We start from the raw sequence: 13369 nt of genomic DNA on the forward strand, positions 1-13369 counted from the left end.
CGGCGGCAATGCTGGACCCCTGGGCATGGCACGGGGTCACGCCCTTCTCCAACCTCATGCGTGAGGAGTTCGAGGCGCGCCTCACGGGCGTCCGCGCCGCCGGTGGCGTCCAGCGGCTCGTGCGGGGAGCATGCTCGCCGCCGTGCCGGCATCGGAGGAGGAGGTGGCGTGCCTGCCGGCCAGCTTCGACTGGCGTGAGAAGGGCGCCGTCACTGGCGTCAAGATGCAGGGCGCTTGCAGGTCGTGCTGGACGTTCAGCACGACGGCCGCCGTCGAGGGCGCCAACTTCCTCGCCACCGGGAAGCTCCCTACTCCTCCGGCTCCGGCTCACCGCATTCCACCTCCCTACTCCTTCGATTCCCGGCCATGGGGGCTGCCAGGCGCCAGATCCGGCCGTGGTGTATCCAGATCTGGTGCCACGGTCGCACGGCCAGGCAGTTTGGTATGACAGCCTCTTCGTCGGCGGCAGCGGCTGGGGCGAGCGGGCGCGACGGCGGCGCCCCTCCTCCTCTGCCTCCTCCTCCTCTTCCTCCTCCTCCTCCTCCTCCTCCTCTCCCTCTGACCCCTTCCATCGGACTCCAAGGTCAGTCAACCGCCTCCGCCCAGAAACCCAAAAGAATTCTTCCCCTGTCGGTGACCATTTCCACCTACAATGGTAACTGAGGACGGCGACTCTTTGTCGGCAGGTCGGCGCAAGCTAGGGAAGGTCCGGATCCTGCCTCCTCCTCGTCAGCTAAATTCGAGTGCCATCGACAGGCCATCTGAACAGATTACAAGAATCGAAGAACCCATATGCACAGAGGTAAGTTCTCCTCAGCTCTCCCTCCTATCTTCATTTTTCCCCATTGATTCGGTTTGCAGCATTAAAATGCAGATTAGCCATCCTTCACTTCACTCAGTCAAAGAAGAAATGATTCCTAACCATACCCATGAAAATAACGGTCCTCCTGCTTTGTTAGGTCCATGATGCTGATTCATCTCATAACTCAATCCTAACTGGCGACCTTTCATTGGGTGCGACAAGAATAGCCAGTACTCCACCGTGTGGTAATATAATGACTACTTAGATATCACCTGTACCTTTGTATGGAACTTTGATTTCCAAATAGGAAAAGATTTATGTGCTACTCCATGAAACATGAGGTGCATGTAACTATGGCTCATATTCTTGAACAATGCAGCATTGAATGTACACTTTCCTGATGACCATGTTCACTCAAAAGATTTTGAAACCAAAAAAAAAATCTAAAAGTTTTCTTTCTCTTCCAGGGATCACGCAGTAGGCTGTACCTGAAGAGGAGATTTGTCTACTGAATCATCCATCTGGATCAGGTTAGCCACATAAGCCTCTCGCACCTATATAGGCCACCCATTTTACCTACCTGTTCCACCTCACACTTACCTGAAAAGGCGAGATTGTATATATACATCCACTAAGCAATCATTGCCCCAAGGTTAATGACGTCTTATTTAGTACCCCATACCACAGTTTGTCAAATAACATCTGCAGTCTCTTCATTCTAACATGGATACCAATTCCATTCATATTTTTTAATTCAGACAAATGAGGGAGACATCAATGGAAGGTCTAATAAGTTTAACCAAGAAAACTACCCCATCTAATTACCATTATATTTGTGAAAAGAATGGTGGCTCATTGTCTGACAAGGTAAAATATCCCTACCAAATGACTTGGCAGGCCGCTTGCTAAAGCTTATCTCGCATTCTCTCAAAGGTTCTGACAAGTTCTGTTTAATTTGCGGCTAACACAGATGGATGAACTTGCTTGCTTTGCTCCTGGTATGCTGGCATTAGGAGCCTCTGGTTATGGTCTGGAAAAATCTGAGCAAATTATGAATCTTGAAAAAGAGGTAAACACCCTAGGCAATCCTCGTTTGATATTGAAGTTTTCAAGTCTTTGCATTTTACTTTGAGATCAAATATGCTTTTCTGCTTGCTGATCGAACTTCCCTTTTTTCCCCTTTCCATTCATGTCATAGCTTGCTAGGGCCTGCTATAATTTCTACCAAACCACTCCCACGAAGTTGTCTGGCGAGAACTATTTTTCCCATGCTGGACAGGTAGTATGGCAACCTGCATTTTTCCTTTTGCCACATCGGTGTTCATTATAGCACCTGAAGAATCCCTGGATTTTGAACTGCACCACAACGGTTGCTCTATTATCCATCTTCTCCTTTTGCCACCATTAGTGTTCATTATAGCTGTTCTCTGTACATCCAATGCGGCCAGCTAATCCCTTTATTTTCGCTGTTCTCTTAGTATTGTAAAATATGTTACAGATAAAACTACCTTAGAATGATTCTGTACTTCATGCTTAATTTCTTATGTACTATACTCTTCCAATTCTCTTTGCACATGACATGTCTCCTACCATCGTTACCTGCTTGACCTCTTAAACACGCTTCTAATAATCGGGTTGATGTCTTCCACAAAGTGATGCCCGTTTTCCAAGTCTGCGCGCGAAAGCGTGCGTCATGCACTAGTTCATTTGTGGATGGACGGACTAAAATGAGTCCACGTTCAATGAATTTGCTCAATATTGAAGTCCTGCGGTCTGCATCGTGCTGCACATATCTGCCGATCTTGTCCACAAGCTTCACCTACTCCTAGAGTACTTCGGGACAAAGTTTTGTACGTAGCTTTTCTGCTCGTCTTTTTCAGGAAAGGTAATGATTGCTGCTACCCGTCAATGTAGCAACTCACTTTTTTTATTAAAAAAAGGCAAAATAGCCACTTTGCTCCTTCAACTTTGCACCAAGGATCAAATTAGTCCCTCTACTTTCAAAAAGATCAATTTAATTCCTCAACTTTTGTTTTTAGGCCAAACTTATCCCTATATTAATGTGATGCTTCATAGTACCATGAGATAGATGTGAAAAGTCATCTTTACCCTTAGCTCCTTCTCATACTCAATTTTCATTTATTGTTAGTTATAGTCAATCAATAATAGGTCACAATATATCTATTATTCTGTCGGCTGATTTGATGTCTCCCGTATTTATTAAAATGCCCTTTAATATTTAATTTAGTCTAGATCACATAAGAATATGATGCACATATTTGATTAACTTGTTGCACCATTGCTAAATATGCAAATTGTGAAGGAGAGGAAATAGCCAAGGGTAACGATGACTTTTTAGCATTAGTCTCATGGTATTATGGAGCATTACACCAGTATAGGAATAAATTTGACCTAAAAACAAAAGTTGAGGGACCAAACTGGTCTTTTTGAAAATTGAGGGACCAAATTGATCCTTTGAGCAAAGTTGAAGGATCAAAGTGCTTATTTTGCCTAAAAAATGTAGCAACCCAGGTTGCGTCTGTGTTTAGTTCGCAAAAAAGTTTGGATTTTGATGTTGTAGTATGTTTCGTTGTTATTTGACAATCAATATTCAATTATAAACTAATTAGGTTTGTAAAATTCATCTCGTATGAAACAGTTAAACTATGTAATTAGTTTTTTTTATTTATATTTAATACTTCATGCATGTGTCTGAAAATTTGATGTAATGGATACTGTAGAAATTTTTTTGAAAATTAAACATGATCTCACTAGAAAACTGGTGATACGACACAGGACGGCAGGATCCACTATGGTCTTAAAAAAAAACAGAGAAGAAAACTGCAGCGTGCTGATCATGTCAGCGGATGCGCTTCTCGATAGGTCACCGTGCAGCCACTGTGACGGCAACAGTAATAAAGTTGTGCACTTTTGCAGACAACCGGGAACAACCACATGCTGTTCTACTGGAGAAAAGCATGCCACGCTTGCGGGAATAAAGTGTCACGGGACACTCCTTCGTGAGAGTTGCACCACGTAGCCCAAACTTGTACAAATATTGAGCAGTTGGATATACATGAGAAAGGCCATGTCCAATGTTAACTAGCTAAAAAATAATGGCTATGTGCGATAACAACCCTAGGACCTCTTAAATAACCACAATGGCTGGTGGGGTCTCCGACCATTTGTTCGAAATATTAGTAAGTTTGTGAAATGAACGCTACAAATAATTTTTGAAAAAAAACCCTCCATGTTTCTGTCTGCAAATACTTGAGCCGTACTCCCTTTGTCTTCAAATGTATTTTTTTGAAGTCTAAGTTTGACCAAATTTATAAAGAATATTGATATCCACAGAGATTAGTGATCCTGCCCTCCTTATGGATGCTAATGGTAATTTTGCCCTCGCATTTTAAACTTTGTGATTTTACCCTTCTTTTTTGAAAATGAAGTTTCCATTTGCCCCTGCTTCCAACTCTATTAGTTGAAGATGCATTAAAAATTTAAAAGAAATAAGAAACCTCATTAAATCAATGGAAAGGAACTGAACTACCCTCGCTTCTTCTCCTCCTTCCTGGCTCCTGCCGCACACCCACACAGCACACCTCATCCCCAAACCTAGATCGGTCCCTAGGCCTGGGCATTCGGGTAATACAGATAATTCGGATTGGGTAATAAATATTGCTACCCAAAATTCACCCGAAATAAGGATTAACTGAAATTTTGGGTACACGAAAATTCGGGTTCGGGTATTGTGTAATCATGATTACCTGATTTAAGATTGCTAGGCAGGGTCAAGCATGGAGGCTGTACCTGGGGTATGGGACAGGCCGGCGCTAGCGGGCTCTAGGTGGCGGCAATCGAGGGGTGCGACGCGGTCGGTGGAGGGCGTGCCCGGTGGCGGCGGGTGAGGGGGCGACACTGCCGGCGTGGGGCGCGAAACGGGTTGCGGGGGGGGGGGGGGGCGTGAAGCAGCCAGTGGGGGCGGGCCTGGCTTTGGCCGGCGAGGAGAGTGACGCGGCTAGAGGCCAGCGACGCGGTGCATTGGGTGGGGATGGGGGTACGGCCGCACGGGCACCTCGCCGAGAGGACAAGGAGTCGGGGGTAGGGCAGGCTGGAAGGGGATCATGGGCTCAAGGGAATCAGGGGAAGGTAGGGTTAGTTGTGGGCTATTGGGCTGCCAATCTGAATGGGTATAAACGGGCTGCTTGTTTATTTTAGGTAGTTCGAGTAATTCGGGTGTCGTACCCGAATTACCCGAAATAAATTTGGGTTTCTCGAAGTCATATCCGAAATGAAGTTCGGGTATTTCGGGTTCGAGTAGTTCAGGTTTGGATTTAGGTTCAGGTATCTGAAAGGATCTTAAGATGCCTAGAGGGGGGGTGAATAGGCAATCTGCAATTTAAAACACTTAACAAAAATGTTAGACACAGACCAGCCCGGATACTCCGGGTAAGAGCCCGGATACTCCGGGTTTTGTGATCCGGAGTATCCGGAGTCTCCGGGTATGAACGACCTGAAAGAAAACTGCAAGAATCTATGTATGAAAAGTAGATCGAGCTTAAGTAAGAGTACCAGGGGTTCCTTAAGGTTGATATCCAACAAACAAAACTTACTAGAAACTCGTGAGTGAGTAGATCGAGCTCAAACCCTAGAAAAGAAGTCTCACAAGCAAATAGCAAAGAAATCAAGTAAACTAACACGAAGGAGACAAGGATTTGTTTTCCGAAGTTCACACCCGAAGGTGCTACGTCTCCGTTGAGGAAGGATTCGAGAGACGGTGCTCAAGAACCCCTATGCTCCTCTTCCAAGGGCGAGATCACCTCTCAAGCCCAAGGTTACTTACTATGGATTCCTCGGCGAGGAATGGAGCTTACAAACTTCTTGTGCAGCTCACAATCTTGATTGAGCAATCACAAGCACGCCTAGCTGTCTAGGAGCACAAGGCTCCAAGAGTAACAAACTTGAATCCGCGGGCTTGACCAAAACCAAGTGCTCAAGAGATAGGAATGAGGCTCACTTGCTCGATCCTTGCTCTTGCTTGCTTCTCACTTAAATCCCACAATGGAATCACTCAAGAATGGAGAAAAGGGAGTGAGAGAGCTCTTTCTTGGCTTAGGTTTGAGTTCAGCTCGTCAAAGTGGCAAGAGAGAGGGCTGAAGGGGTATGGTGGGGGTATTTATAGTCTTCAGCCCAGAAATAGCCGTTGGGTGAAAGGGTACCCGGAGACTCCGGGTATATGCCCGGAGACTCCGGGCAACACAAGTTTTTTCAGCCTGGAAACAGCACCCGGACACTCCGGGTAAAGAGGTACGGAGTATTCGGCCCTATACCCGGAGTATCCGGGTTAGGCAGGGAAACTTCGATTTTTGCTCTCTTGAATTGTTTTGTGGCTCACAAGTATTTGGCTAGGTTCTCTTGAGCACTAGTTTCAAGTCAACACCTTTGAATTAAGTCCCACTTGATAGTACGGCGTCCCTATACTCAAATTTCAAAAGTAAAAACTAATTCCATGATTATGCTTGAACACCGCCTTTTTCATTTCCTTTTTGAGGGGCCATACGCCATCACTTGATTCATCTATACATATTCATCACCTGCACACATGCTTAATTACACAATTAAATATACATGTGTTTTGTCATTATTCACCAAAACCCACTTAGGGGCCTAGATCACTTTCAATCTCCCCCTTTTTGGTGATCGATGACAACCCACATGTAGCTCATTTGATTAACATAAAATGATAAACATCTAGCATATAAGAGCTCCCCCTTAATGTATGCCATGAACTTTGAATTTCAATTTTGACTTGACATGTCAACAATTTTGGCATATATATCAAGAGAACCACAAAAGCTCTTATATGTTTTACAGTGGGGTGACAAGGTGAGTGCAAAACAAGTGTGATGCATAAGACATGTTATCCACTCAATCCACTTCAATAAAAAGTGTGTTTGCCAGCAAGACCCGGAGACTCCGGGTAGGAGCCCGGAGACTCCGGTCAGGGAAGCCGGAGAATCCGGAATGTATCCCGGAGTATCCGGACCTTCTGAACCAGAACACAGAAAAACAGTCACCAATCAGGGAAAGAATTTTCACCCTAGCACAACTTCCTTAAAATAGAGATAAACAACACATCTAGGCACAAAGTAGCACACATTACAAATGTTCTCACACCACATAGTCCTTACGCACGATCGAGGAAGTTCGAAATGGAAAGGAAACTACATAAGTTCGATACAAAGGCGACACATGCCCAAATGAGTACATAAATGGCAGTTTCACTCCCCCTTTGTCATCAAGTGCCAAAAAGGGAATGAAAAGAGGGATGAAGTGCATCTACTCATCATCTTCATCTTGGGCGGCATCCTCGGAGGTATCCTCATCTTCATCGGAGTTGGGGTGCTCACGGTAGTCTATGGGCGCGTCTTCCTCGGTCTCCTCTTCCTCATCAAAGATTTGTTGGCCACTTGGAGGAGCACGGCGAGAGGAAGTAGAAGTACGACGACGAGGAGAACGGGCTTGGCGACGAGCACGAGGAAGTGGGGCATGAGCACCAGCAACAGCATCCTCATTGGCGGCATCCCACTCAGCAAAAGGATCATTAAAGTCTGGGAGCTCGCGGTGAGAATCCAAAGGAAGCCCCAAGTGACCCCGAATTTCATTGATCGACCTTGTGTTCTCATGAACATCTTGTGCAATGTTCCTGCACATTCCAAAAAAGCTGCGGAGGGCCCTCTTCACAAAAGAGTCATGGTGACGGTGACGAGACAATGAAGAGGCACACACAGAAGATGGAGTAGGATCATGCCTTGGGTTTCTTGTTGCACCGGCATGAGATGGAGGAAGAGGTGGTGCATCACCAGAGCGGGCAAGCAGGTGAAGAGGTTCATGCTTGACTGTCTTTGGAAATGTGACCTTTGTCACCCTCTCTATCATGTACATGATGTATGGTGCTGCAGGAAGTGACTTCTTGGCCTCAATCATAGTCCTTCTTAGCTCATTCCAAATGAAGTCCATGATGCAAAAAGGTCTTCCACTGGGCAAAGTACAGGCTAGAAGGTTTACTGCATAGTATCTCAGTGCCACAGAATCACCATCCTTTGCATCAATGGTGGCTCTGAAGAATTAATTCGTTGCATAGTATACCGGTAGAAGATGGTTGGCCTTTCCTTCTTGAGCACAAATAGGATTGTAGAACAAGGTAGGTACTTGATATGGCTTTAGTTGTTCCTCAACATGAATGGGATCACTTTTCTCATCCTCAGTGCCAAGTCCAAGTAACCTAGAGAAGGTCATGTAATCCACTCCATATTTGGCTCCCTCGGTGGTCCAATAGAATGTAATCTCCCTTTCATCATAGTACAAAGAGGAGTGAAATTGAGCTAGGATCTCCTCATTCCAATCATAGCGAAAACCCATAATATCATAAGAGTTAATTCCCTGAATGCCATTGAAAAATATAACTCATCCCTTGTATGCCACTGAATGGCATGTGGGGGATTTTTTTTGTGTCTATGACATGTGGGGCCAATGGCATATAAGGGATGATTATAATTTTCAGTGGCATATAGGGAATTGACCCATATCATAAAGACCCATCTCTTTGCATTTTTCCATAGCCTCGTTAAAGAATGGATCCTTCATATTTTCATAATATTTCCAATCCACGTACTTGCATGGGACAATGGGAGCACGAGACTTAGGCATCACTACTGAGGAATAGAAGTCTTCATGAAGCTTGCACCAAAAGCGCCTCTCAAGACCTTCACACTTGTCATATTTGTAGACTTCCTCCTTGCGTGCCTCCCTAAGTGCCACATCTTGCTTGTAGTAATTCCTTTCCATCTCAACCGCAAAGCCAGGAACAATTCCAGGACGATGAAACCTTGGAACTCTTGGATAGTTGCGCTGCTCAGAGGAGTATTCAACTCGCAAGCGAGGAGGGGTTTTAGGACAAATGTCATGAGCAATACCCTTGCTTGTTGGAGTTGGACGGGATGGAGGAGCTGCGGGTCAGCTTTGCATAATGGAAGGAGCTTTCCTTGGCTCCTTTCCTGAACTGCTGCCAGCGGGTTCCTTGCCCTCACGATGACGTGGACGCAACTCCCTTGGAGGATTTCGAGAGGGATCCTCCCTTTGAGTGTGAGGATCATGACGCCGCTTTTGCCTTCTTTGTTCCGCGTCCTCCAAAGACTCACCAGCACGTGGCCTCACCATGCCTAAAGAACAGATAACTGAGATCAAGACCAAGATGGATAGGATCAGGAAGAAGAAGATGTGCCAGTGGTGACCTTGTCCAGAGACTCCGGGTATATCCCTAGAAACTCCGGGCCAGAGGGTCCGGAGTATCCGGGTGTATATCCGGAGTATCCGGACTTGAGCACTTGAAACCCTAAGTTTCAAAAATCTAAGGATTTGACCATGGGATTTGAATGAAACTTGAGCCAGAGGTTCCTACACATGCTAGGAAGAGATGCCCTAAAGATATTTCAAAGAAACCAATGGCATTGGGAGATCGGGCGATCCGAAGTTCAAAATACCTTTGAGATTGTTGAGAGCGCGGGAACTTCAAATCCAAAGCCTCCCTGGAGTATCCGGAGGGGAGGAGAGCCTTCCTTCAAAGATTGACGAGTTCGTGAAGCTTGGAAGGTAGAAATCGCCCCTAGGGTGAGAGAGAGGGAGAGAAGAAGGGAAAGGGTGGCGTCGGCAGTGAAAAAGAAGTGAGGAACCGTTTACCCCGACCCCCCCCCCCCCCCCCCGCGGTATATATAGGAACATTTTACTACCCGGAGTATCCGGCCTCTGGGCCGGAGTATCCGAACAGTCCGGAGTATCCGGGCCCTGAGCCGGAGACTCCGGCTCCCCCTGAGACTGAGCAAAAAGATGTTCAAAAGACTTTGATCTAGATGGATTTGGTAAAGATAAATTTTGAAGATCTAATGGTGTGAGAGAAATTACTCAACTCGAGATCAGCCAACAGTCAATCAAGGAGAACAATGATCTCAAGTGAGTAAAGTGAATAACCAAAAAAATTTATAAAACAAAAGTCACACATTTTTGAAAGTTTTTAAGATCTTTTCATTTTGATAACCACTTAATCTATGATCACTCAAGTGTATGCAGTCATTCAAGCTAGGTTACGAGAATCCAAGATATTTAGTTCACTTCTCAAAGCACAAAACCTTGACTCATCTAGAGGCTTAGTGAAGATATCGGCAAGTTGCCCGTCGGTGCTTACATGTTGTAAAGCAATATCTCCCTTGGCCTCATGATCCCTTAAGAAGTGATGACGAATATCTATGTGCTTTGTTCGGGAGTGTTATACCGGGTTGTTTGCTAACTTGATTGCACTCTCATTGTTACAAAATAGAGGAATTGCATCAAAATGACAACCAAAGTCACTCAACATTTGTCTCATCCACAAGAGTTGTGCACAACACGCACCGGCGGCGACATACTCGGCCTCCGCCGTGGACAAGGCAACCGAATTTTGCTTCTTAGAGCTCCAAGCTACTAAGGACCGGCCAAGAAATTGGCAAGTCCCCATAGTGCTCTTTTGATCCACTTTGCAACCGGCATAATCCGAATCGAAATAGCCAAGTAAGTCGAAAGATGAGCCCTTGGGATACCATAAACTAAGGTTAGGAGTGAAGACCAAATATCTTAGGATTCTCTTAACCGCCATCAAATGACATTCTTTCGGATTAGCTTGAAATCTTGCACACATGCACACACTAAGCATAATATCGGGCCTAGATGCACAAAGGTAAAGAAGGGATTCAATCATGGAGCGATATACCTTTTGATCCACGGCCTTTCCATCTTCATTGAGGTCGAGATGCCCATTGGTTGGCATGGGAGTTTTGATGAGCTTGGCATTTTCCATGTCGAACTTCTTGAGCATATCCTTGATGTATTTGGTTTGACTAATGAAAGTGCCATCTTTGAGTTGCTTGATTTGAAATCCGAGGAAGAATGTCAACTCACCCATCATAGACATCTCAAATCTCTTTGTTATAATCCTACTAAAATCATCGCACCAAGTTTTGTTAGTAGAACCAAATATAATGTCATCGACATATATTTGGCACACAAAGATATCTCTATCAACTTTGCGAGTGAAAAGAGTGGGATCGGCTTTGCCTATTTCAAAGCCTTTCCTTAAGAGAAAGTCCTTAAGTCATTCATACCATGCTATAGGGGCTTGCTTGAGCCCATAGAGCGCCTTGCTTGAGCCCATAGAGCGCCTTATGGAGCAAGTAGATGTGGTTTGGGAATTTGGGATCTTCAAAACCCGGTGGTTGCTCAACATATACTAATTCGGAGATTGGACCATTAAGGAAAGCACTCTTCACGTCCATTTGATATAGCTTGAAATCATGGTGAGTAGCATAGGCAAGCAAAATACGAATTGATTCAAGCCTAGTTACGGGTGCATAAGTCTCACCAAAATCCAAACCTTCGATTTGTGTGTAGTCTTGAGCAACCAACCTTGCTTTGTTTCTTATCACCACGCCATGTTCATCTTGTTTGTTTCGAAAAACCCACTTGGTTCCAATTATATTTTGCTTGGGTCTTTCTACTAAGGACCAGACTTCATTCCGAGTGAATTTGTTCAATTCCTCTTGCATAGCCATCACCCAATCCGGATCATCCAATACTTCCTCCACCTTAAGAGATTCCAAGGAAGAAACAAACGAGTAATGTTCACAAAAAATAGCCAAACGAGATCGAGTGGTTACCTCTTTACTTATGCTTCCAAGGGTATTATCCACGGGATGATCCTTTTGAATTATGTGATGAACTCTTGGATATGGAATGGAAGATTGATGTTGGATTGATTCAGCTTCTCTAACATCTTGAAATTGATCTTGACGTTGAGTTGATGCCTCGGCTTGAGTAGCCCGGATACTCCGGTTTGGAGTCCGGATACTCCGGTCAGGATGTTCGGAGTCTCCGGCTTCATATCCGGAGTTTCCGGGTTTTGCAGCGGATGTAGAGGTAGATGGTCCTTGAAACATCATCTCATCATCATCATCATTATCCACTTGTTCTTGAGGCTTTATTTCACCAATCGCCAACTTCTTGATGGCTTGACTTGATGATTCTTCCATTCCTACAATATTATCAACTTGCTCCCCTTGAGAGCCATTAGATTCATCAAATGTCACGTCACACGCTATTTCAACACAACCGGAGGTTTTGTTGAAAACACTATAGCCATGAGCATTTGAGGCATAACCAAGAAGAAATCCTTCATCAACTTTAGGTGCAAACTTAGAGTTCTTGGGCTTCTTGTTAAGAATGAAGCACTTACTTCCAAAAACTCTAAAGTAAGACACATTAGGCTTTTTACCAAGTAGAAGCTCGTATGCCGTCTTGTTCAAGATCTTGTGAAGATATAGACGGTTGATGGCATAACATGCCGTGTTGATTGATTCCGCCCAAAATTGATCCGAGATCTTGTACTCATCAAGCATTGTTCTTGCGGCCTCAATGAGAGTTCTATTTTTCCTCTCAACAATTCCATTTTGTTGAGGGGTGTATGGAACCGAGAACTCATGACCAATGCCCTCTTCATCTAAAAACTCCTCTACATTAGTGTTCTTGAATTCGGTGCCGTTGTCACTTCTCACTTTCTTGATCTTAGTCTCAAATTCATTTTGAGCTCTTTTTGCAAACTTCTTCAAGGTCTCTTGCACTACACTTTTGTCATGCAAAAAAGAATACCCAAGTGAAACAAGAATAATCATCAACAATGACAAGACCATATTTGTTACCACCAATGCTAATGTACGCCACGGGACCAAAGAGATCCATATGTAGAAGTTCAAATGGCTTGACGGTGGTGACAATACTCTTCGATGGATGTGGAACACCAACTTGCTTCTCGGCTTGACAAGCACTACAAACACGATCTTTCTCAAAAGAAACATTTGTTAGTCCTAGGATGTGATCCCCCTTTAGAAGTTTGTTGAGATTTCTCATCCCAACATGAGCTAGTCGGCGATGCCATAACCAACCCAAGCTAGACTTTGCTATCAAGCAAGCGTCAAGTTGAGCCCTCTCTTGAGAGAAATCCACAAGATAGAGCTTTCCCTTGAGCACCCCCTTGAAAGCAACGGAGTCATCGCTTCTTCTAATGACGGTTACACCCTCATTAGTGAACAAACAATTGAAGCCCGAATCACAAAGTTGTGAGATGGACAACAAATTATAACCAAATGACTCAACTAAAAGAACTTTTGAGAGAGTGAACTTTGAGTTTAAATTAATGTTACCAGTACCAAGCACTCTTCCCTTTTGATTTCCCGCAAAGGTAATGAAATGATCTCCACTTGATGCGGTTATAGTTTTGAGCATACTCCTTTCTCTGGTCATATGATTAGTGCATCCACTATTAATCACCCAAGTTGATCCATCGGAGGAGTATCCCTACAAAACAAAGTTACTCTTTTCTTTTAGGTACCCAACAATACTTGGGTCCTTTAATGTTAGTCACAAGAATTTTGGGCACCCAAACATGACTTTTTACTTTTGTGTTCCATGTACGACATCCTGCAA

The 13369-nt window shown here is 44.5% G+C and overlaps 1 long non-coding RNA gene across 1 annotated transcript; it reads left to right on the forward strand.

The window, feature by feature from the left end:
* The first annotated feature begins 1382 nt into the window (after positions 1 to 1382).
* On the forward strand, positions 1383 to 2418 carry LOC120677821. The gene is made up of 3 exons (XR_005676461.1): positions 1383 to 1669; positions 1773 to 1871; positions 2001 to 2418. It is a non-coding gene; the product is annotated as an uncharacterized LOC120677821 (long non-coding RNA).
* Positions 2419 to 13369: the final 10951 nt, after the last annotated feature.

This window comes from Panicum virgatum, chromosome 6N, assembly GCF_016808335.1.
Source record: "Panicum virgatum strain AP13 chromosome 6N, P.virgatum_v5, whole genome shotgun sequence".
Lineage (NCBI taxonomy): Eukaryota > Viridiplantae > Streptophyta > Magnoliopsida > Poales > Poaceae > Panicum > Panicum virgatum.